The sequence below is a fragment of the Corvus brachyrhynchos genome, unplaced genomic scaffold, assembly GCF_000691975.1.
Source record: "Corvus brachyrhynchos isolate BGI_N302 unplaced genomic scaffold, ASM69197v1 scaffold70, whole genome shotgun sequence".
NCBI lineage: Eukaryota > Metazoa > Chordata > Aves > Passeriformes > Corvidae > Corvus > Corvus brachyrhynchos.
The window spans coordinates 6,517,770-6,526,115 of NW_008236217.1; positions in this window are offsets into that span (position 1 = coordinate 6,517,770).

The window sequence follows — 8,346 nt, forward strand, 5'->3', positions numbered from 1 at the left end:
TCCCTTCAAAAAATATTGATGAATTATGTCCTAAGAACATGAGCAACAGAAAAGACACAAACAAGGTTATAAGACATGATCACACTTGCATCTGCTTATAAATTACAGAACCATGCATGAACCTACTTTCTGGTATTTCTTTGAGTTTGAATCGAGAGTTGCGTGATCTGCAGGTCAGATATGGGACTTAGTGGATAAAAGTCAATGTCATTTGATGGACAAAACTTGGACAAAAATAAAGCACCGTTCTGTCTGAGAGGATAACAGGATAAATTTTTGTAAAAGTTAAAATTTGAGGACATTATAAATGTGAAATAATTGGCCAGCCAAAAGTCTATTAGAAATAAAACATAAAGGTAATTGGTAGTAGATATAGTGGAATACAAGGTTAATTAGTCTCATTTGTATGATGTTAATAATTGAATGTAACCAGCCCTGGGATACTTACAGAAGCACTCTCACTCAATGTTTTAAAAAATGTAACAGAAGGACTTTTAAATTTTGCTTCAAGCAGAGCTTATGTATAAACCTTTTAAAGTAGCACACTGTCTTGGGATATATGCATAATAAGATGCTTTGTCAAATGAATGTCCAAAATTCTGCTCTCCCCCACAATGTTAAGAATCACATTTCTAGAGCTGACATTATTCTCTTTCTCCAGGACAGATTAGGAACACTGAAACATTAATGGTAGCATGAGGTTTCTGAATCAAAGTCTGTCTTCAGGCATAATTAACAGAAGGCGTCTAATTATTTGAAGTCAAAACTGTATCATCCTTTGCCCTTAATGCACATAAGATAACTTAGATGACATTTAATTAGAGGCAAAGCATGGATTAATACTTATTTAATAGCTTCAGTAGGAGCTTTCCTCAGGTGCTAAGAGATTGTCCAGTGAATTGGGGCAAATATTTAGCCTGTGCCTGTAGCCAAAGAAACAATTTGCAGCAAACTATTTACTTAGCCAATTTCTACTGTTTCTGCAGTAAGAATATGATTTCTTCAGGCTTAAAAGCTATCTTTGATTTTTTTTTTTTTTTTAGTTCTCATTTGAGAAACTAAAAATGTTCAAAATACAAAATTTTGAACACTACTTTTTACCTGTAAATTGGTGAAGTAATAATATGGTTTTATTTGTTTTCCTAGTTAGAGGGTTGTATCCACAGCTGTAGTGGAAGTAGTAAAATTTATTTTGGATTTGAATTGGTGAGCTGTCTCACTATTTTGTAGAAACATTTGTTGTCAGGTTTTAACAGCTCTGTTTGATCCATGCCTAAGTCACTGTAGGAAAGGAAGGCAGCAGGGAAAGCAAGCTACGCTGTGGAAATGATGATGTCCACACTCTGCATTATAAAACCTTATGGGCCAGTGCCACAGATATAAACCATTTTCACTTTCAGTACATAATACCAGATCTAGAAAAGGTCTCTCTTGGGCTCTCTTCTTTAGAAATGTGTAGAAGGGATGCTTTCTAGAGCTGCTGCATCTAGACAGGTGGATGGTAGCTTTTTGCCCAGATCCATTCCAACACATTTCAGTTATCTAGCAAGATGGTAAGGAGGATGAACCATCCTCTGGAGATTAATCTTTCTCTCTTTGTAAGCAACTTTGAGTGCCTGAAATTAGATGAGTTGGTCCTAGTTCCTTTTGTATGCCTCCTAGTGGGAAGACTCTTCGGTGCTGCCGGAGTTTACATTGGAGTGTTGACTGTCACGGACTTAGATCTCAGTTTCTGGTCAGTGTTTGTGCTGGTTGTATGCTATACTTCTTTTTAGAATGATGAAGGATCTAGCAGGGGGAGTTTTGTTACCTGAAAAGGTAAAATGAATTTCTGAGAGTCTAGAAGAAAATAAATAAAGAAAGATAAATACTCACCACTTCAAACATACTCCTAATTTCTTGAGGGTGTGCCAGTGGAATCCAGCCTTGAAAAACTGCTATTAAACCTCAGAATCACATATTATAATGAAATGTCAAAATCAGAAATGTGTTTTCATTTTTGAATACAATATTGTAGATAACTATACTGTCTGCATAAAGAGATGTTAGCATATAACATTTTTAGAAAATGTCTAGTGCTAATAATTAGTTGCATTAAGCAGTTGTGTTATTCTGTGCAGTTTTCAGCAGACACTGCACTCTTTCCATCATGGCTCCTTTCCATATGGGAGCACCAGCTAGTAATTACACTCTCAGGAGACAACTTCCATGTGGAAGTTATTTAAGTATATGTCATTGGTGCCTGCTTTGCGTTTCTCCTAATTCTTATCTCACAGAAGGTAAATAGTAATGAGTGTTTTGGACCAAACCACTACACTATATCAAAGCTGCATCTTCTAAATAAGATCTGGATACTACTCTTGGATTACACCTCGAACTACGATGGTGCACACTGGCATATGAACACTGCTTGTGTGAATCTTCTCATGACTCCCAAATTTTGACTTCCGTTTTATGAAATCTTACAGTGGATGCAGTTTTTTTTAAAGCGTAAGACGTGTTCAGGTTCTTGATTTTGCAGAAAGCCTGAAAAACCAGGTCAAAGAAAAGAAGCAGTCCTTTCAACAGGAAGGGGTGTTGTTTAATACCTGTAATTAAACCTCTGCTATGAAGAGTGGTTGTTTACAAAGGAATGTGAAGGAAAAGTATGAAGAAAACAGATCAGACCAACAACATAGCTGTATCCATGCTAAAGAAACATCTTTTTTCCCATGCACAATCAACCTCTGGAAAATGGATTTTTTTTTTTTTTTTACTATGTTTTTTAAATTTAATAAGTAATCAGATGGAAAGGGGACATGGAAACAGTCGCACTTGGTAGCAAGCAAGACAAACCCAGAGATGTCAATGTGTCAAATGGATATATTTGCATTAATTGGAGGAACATTCATTCCAAGAGACTCAGACTGTACATCCCAGTTTAAGCAAAATGCATAGTCTATTGCTGGCAAACTGGGATAGGTCTTATTAAAAAAAACCCAGAACAAAAAACGCCAAACAAAAAACCATAAGACAAATAAGAAATAATCAAACCCACCATTTCCAAACAGATAAAATACCTACCCCAAAACAGCAACCCAGGGGTCTTCAGATTGCATGAAGTTGTTTCTTATTTGCTTAGTTTTTTTTTTTTTTTTTTTCATTTGGTTTGGTTTTTATTGTTTGGTTTTGGGTTTTGGTTTGTTTGGTTTTGTTTTTTTGTTTGTTTGGTTTTGGTTTTGTGGGTTCCTTTGTTTTATTTTTTGTTTGGTTTGTTTTTGTTTTGTTAAGTGTATATTTTTTTGTTTGATCAAGTTTCATGAACAGGTTGTCACTGTAGTAGGTGACATTGTAAGACATCAAGTTGAAGAAGTCACATAATGGAGTTGAATTCTTAGGGTTTTGGCTTGTTTTAGATTCAGGTCCATAAGAATTTGTAGCAGCTAATAGTAAAACATTGCCTTCCTCTACCTTCCTTCTGGCTCAAGCCACTGTCTAAGATGAAGTCCAAATTCTGCAGTAGTACCTGTGGCTTCTCAGCATTGAAGTGTGTCACTTGCATTGGACTCCCATGGGGTCTACCAGTGAGGCATTGCTGTCCCAATCTTACACACAGACAGATCATGAATCCAGCTTGTCCTAAAAGATGTATCTTAAAATATTCTTAAAATTTTATTTTAGACCTATAGGCCCTTTATCCTGACTTCTGAGGAAGAGTACAGGAACATGTAGGAGAATTAACAGTGTCTCCTAAGTTCTAGTGAATGACTTTTTCTTTGGATCTGCCATCTTCTGCCCTCCATGCTGCTAGAGAGAATTAAAACAAGTCATTATGAAAAAGGAAGAGAGAAAGACAGTAGTATTATCTCCATGAGTTGCTGTCCAAGCTGGTATTTGTCTATGGAAATCTGCAATAGAATGACATTTTTAGCAAGAAGTGAGAAGGATAGGATTTTTTATGGGTAACAAGGGCAGTCAGAGTTATAACAGTTACGCCTGAAAACAGGAAAAGACTTGAAAGCAAGCCAGAATCCCTCAGTAATATCTAATATGTGAAGTAGGAAGGGAACATCCTATAGCAACATATGGTGCTGCTCACTGCTGGAGATAGCACCCTATGGAAAATGCTATCTGAATTCGGGCCCAAGGTGTCAGTTCCCATGTCTAGTTAAGAGATGGAAAATGGAGCGCTACTGCAATTTATGGTTGCCCTGGAATGTATTCTGTGAAGGTAATTAAAAAAAAAAATATATATATATATCTATATATCTATCTATATATCTATATATCTATATCTTTTTTTTAAGATATTTTGTTTCATTTCAGTAAAGTCAGGGTGGAAGAAAGAAAGTGATTTGAACTTTTCAAGGACAAGTTGCATTCACCTCACAATATAAAACAGTCACTACCTGAGTCTGATCTCTACTTATGTACAAGTACTGATTAGTATTCTGTGAACATGAATGCATGTTTTGAATGCACTAATTATTACAGCATATTTTTAATAATTCTCTTCTTGTAACCCTCAATTTATCTTTATTGCATTTATGAAATAATGTAGGAGCTCCCAGAAGGTGAATGTAATATTATTTTGTGCTCACCTCTCATCAGAGACTCTGCCAGAAGTTTACAAACATCAATTAAGTTTCACCATGCTGCCATCTGGGAAATAACTTTTCTTACACCCATGTTGCAGATTGATAAACAAACAGGAGCTAAATAACTTGGCCTGGATCATGTCGCCAATTGGGAATAGAGTTCTCACACTGTTTCCCAGTCCCCCACACAGGTCTAACCAGTAAACATACTGCCATGCAGTTTAGTTACATTTTGGACTGTTTTTAATGACCTAAGTTGCGATTTTTTTTCTTCTGAGTCATCCAAAACTTGCAAACATTTTATTTTAATAAGTAACACTCAGGCCAATATTTATAATTAAATGTAATGTTTATCCTTACCTTTGGCTGGTTGTAAGAGTTGTGTATGCTGCTAACACAGGATGATAGCAAACAAAGCGCAGATAATTTTTTGTGATTCCCTTATAAAGTGTTCCCACTGATACCAATGGCTTTTGGGTCAGTTTCTTATACTCATATTATAAATTGATCTCTTCAGTTTCTCACTTAGTTTATTTTTTCCTTGCACAGAATCCTTTCCCTTTTCTAATGTTTTTAGAAATGTTTCTAATGTTTGATAAGGCATACACAAGTGATGAGGAGATTTTTTTCTGTTGTGGATTCTTACACAGTTGTTCACTCAGGTTGGACTGATTGCAACTTTTTTTTTTTTTAGTTATTTTAAATTTTCTTCCTGTATTGTTGGTAACCCTTTTGAACCTAACAGTGATACATCTAATTGTGGGTGGAAATACAAAGCTTCTAGTTATTGCAATTGTTCTCTTCCCATTTCAGCTCTAGGTAATTAAATTTTTTGGGGGGGGAGGTGGGTTTTAAAGGTCATCTCAGTTTTCCCTTATGTGTGATATTAATTATAAAGGCATAAGGACCACTACTACTGTAGTCACTCTACAGCATTGGAGGATATACTGCCATGTGAAAAATGGGCCATTACTGCTAGACGACTGGACTTACTTTTCGTGCAGAGAAGGTGGTGCCGAAGAAACCTCGGTATGTCACTGTAGTGATAACTTCCAAATTTTAAGGACGTGCTCACAGGAGGAAGCCATCCTTTCTAACCGATGAGACTTAGGAATGTCAACTGGTTCTTTCTCATTTGGCACTGGGATAGATGATCATTTAAACAGACGGGTAGATACACTGTGATAATTCTCTTTGTAATAAACATAATTATTATTTAAAAATCTGTCAGATTACACCTCAAGTGTTAGCTTAGGGAGCAGTCAGGGAAGGGCTGGTATTACCCTGAAGTGAGTAGTTACTGTTATGTCTGTTCCCAAGTGAAATCCAATCATATGCTGCATACATTAATCCCAACAGGATGACTCTAGAAAGTATGATTAATGAGGTTACCTGTATCTAAAGAATACAGGTTAATTATGTAAAGAAGATATGCATAAGGATTTGAATCTGCCCAGACAGGCCTTTTGCTGTTCAAGGGGCTACAAGTCTGTCAAGCACTACAGCACTCATAGCTGACTGCTTGCCATTTGGACCCGTGGTAATCACTTCTAATCATACCCAGGGAATACCAAGGTTTCCCAAGTGGATGGGAGCAGCCAGAGGGTGGGAAATCATAGGACATCTTTGAAGGAAGAAGTGATGGGAAGAAGATTTCAATGAGAAGATCTGAAGTGTTGAGGAGAAGCAGAAAGTAGAGGATCCCAAATCAAATACTCTTCTGTTTAAAAATTTCATGCCCTGTGACTGTGTCAAGCAACTAGATGCTGGGACCTGAGCTATGAATGTCTAACGGTGGGTTCCATGTGAACCTTTGGAGCTGAGAGAAGTAGGAAGCTTTCTTTGCATATTTTATTTATTTATTTAGTAAAATATTTAACTTTCATCTCTTTAGCTTCTGTCAGTAAATTGTTTATTTTACATTTACCTTAATTTAGATTGAGTTCAGGTCAATTTCCGGGTGCTGGCAAATGTCAAGATCACTAACTTGTTTTGGGGAGGGAATTTTAAACTTGACTGTAGGAATATTATTTTTTAATTTTTGTTTTGTTTTGTTTTATTTTACTGTCCAGTAAATCTATTGATTTTGGTTTCCAAAAGGAATCTCAGTATCTGCCCATCTGCATAGGCCAGTTTTCAAGATGATGATAGAGATATATATGAAAGAAGCCTCTTTTGGTTAATGGCATTAATTAAGTACAGAATAGTCTGATCCTCAAAGAAGTAGTTGGGATCCAACATTTAATTTACAAACAATTTTACAAGATTGAGTAGGCAACTTTTCTCAAAAAAACCCTCAATCCCCTCCCAATAAAAAGGCAAACAAAAAGGCCCCCATTCTTATACTTTGAAAGAATAAAAATATTCATGACATCAACTACAGAGGATAAGCTAAGGAAGGGCTTTTTGATTAAGGTAAGAATGGAAGAGGAAACAATCTGAAGTGGAGTATATTAAATGGAGCATTAAAAGACAAAAGACACTACTCTGATGCATTCAAGAAACCAGAAATCTGTCCCAGATCCAGAAGCAGATTAGCAGAAGAGAGTCTGAAACCAAGGTTTAGAGTTTAAGGAACTAAGATAGAAATCCCCTCTGTGTTCTAAAGCATGGATGCAGCCACGGTAGATAGGCCCTGAACATCTGGATGTCATTTAGGATATGAATAGTATGAACAGTTAGTAAATTCTATGTATTCTACACAATTTTCTGTACCTCAATGGTGAGCTAAGGCACTAACATAAAGCCACCTTGGACGCGGACGTGGCACTCCTCTTTCATAGGGTGCTTATGGTGTTTATATTTGCGTTTGTAATATAGATGCTATTTCTAGGACACCAACTTACTGCAAAGCGGAAACTTGAGAGTTCTATTTTTCTTTTACATACACACATGCCTCTTATAAAGTGTCTTTAATTAGATCCCCTTTAGCCTATATGATTAATGTTTTCTATCCCTGAACATGCAAGATTTTGGTAGAAGTTTCCACAAGACCCTTAAAAATAGAACATTTCTCTCCTTAAGTCTGAGGAGAGCAGGCCTTATAATTGGGTTTTAAGATATTCCATTGCAACTTTTACTAAACAGAGATATTTCTCTTTGGTGGTAGAATTTTTATTTTCTTCTCATGTGTAGTTTTCTCCTGCACTCTGAAAATCAACTAAAAATGCCATGTAAATATTATTGTATTCCCGTTCTATTAATAAAATGAGAAATTATATTAAAAAAGAATGATCTTTAAAGCCAGAATTATTCTCATAGTGAAAAAGATGGCACAGCTTTAGACAGTTATTTTCTTTTTTACTCTGTTCTATTCTGATATGTCAAACTATCCTTAATCCAGCAAGCTCAAACTTGCAAAGCTTTTTAATATAAATGATGAGTTGGGTGCTTGTATCACAGAAACACAGAGTTGGAAGTGTGCTCTTGAAAATTAACCGAGTCCCACCACCAGTTTAGCCTGTTATTAAAATCTTAAAAATGTAGAGAGTGAAGCAGATTCTCAACCTCTGTAGCTTGTCTCATCTTGTGCTTCTGTTTCCTTACTTTTAGCTAAAAGTTTTCTGTTTTAGAAAGTCTTTGTAGAAGCACATCTGGCTGACTTCTTCTTCCAGTCTTTGAGAGGCGAATTACCTTTTAATGAGGTTTCAGTCATGCAGTTTGATAGAAGGAAGAAGACTGTGTCCTTCACTAAGTGAAACATCTTTTAAGTAAAGAAAAGGACCAAGGCTTCTGAATGTGAACACCTTGTCTTAAATAAAAGCATACC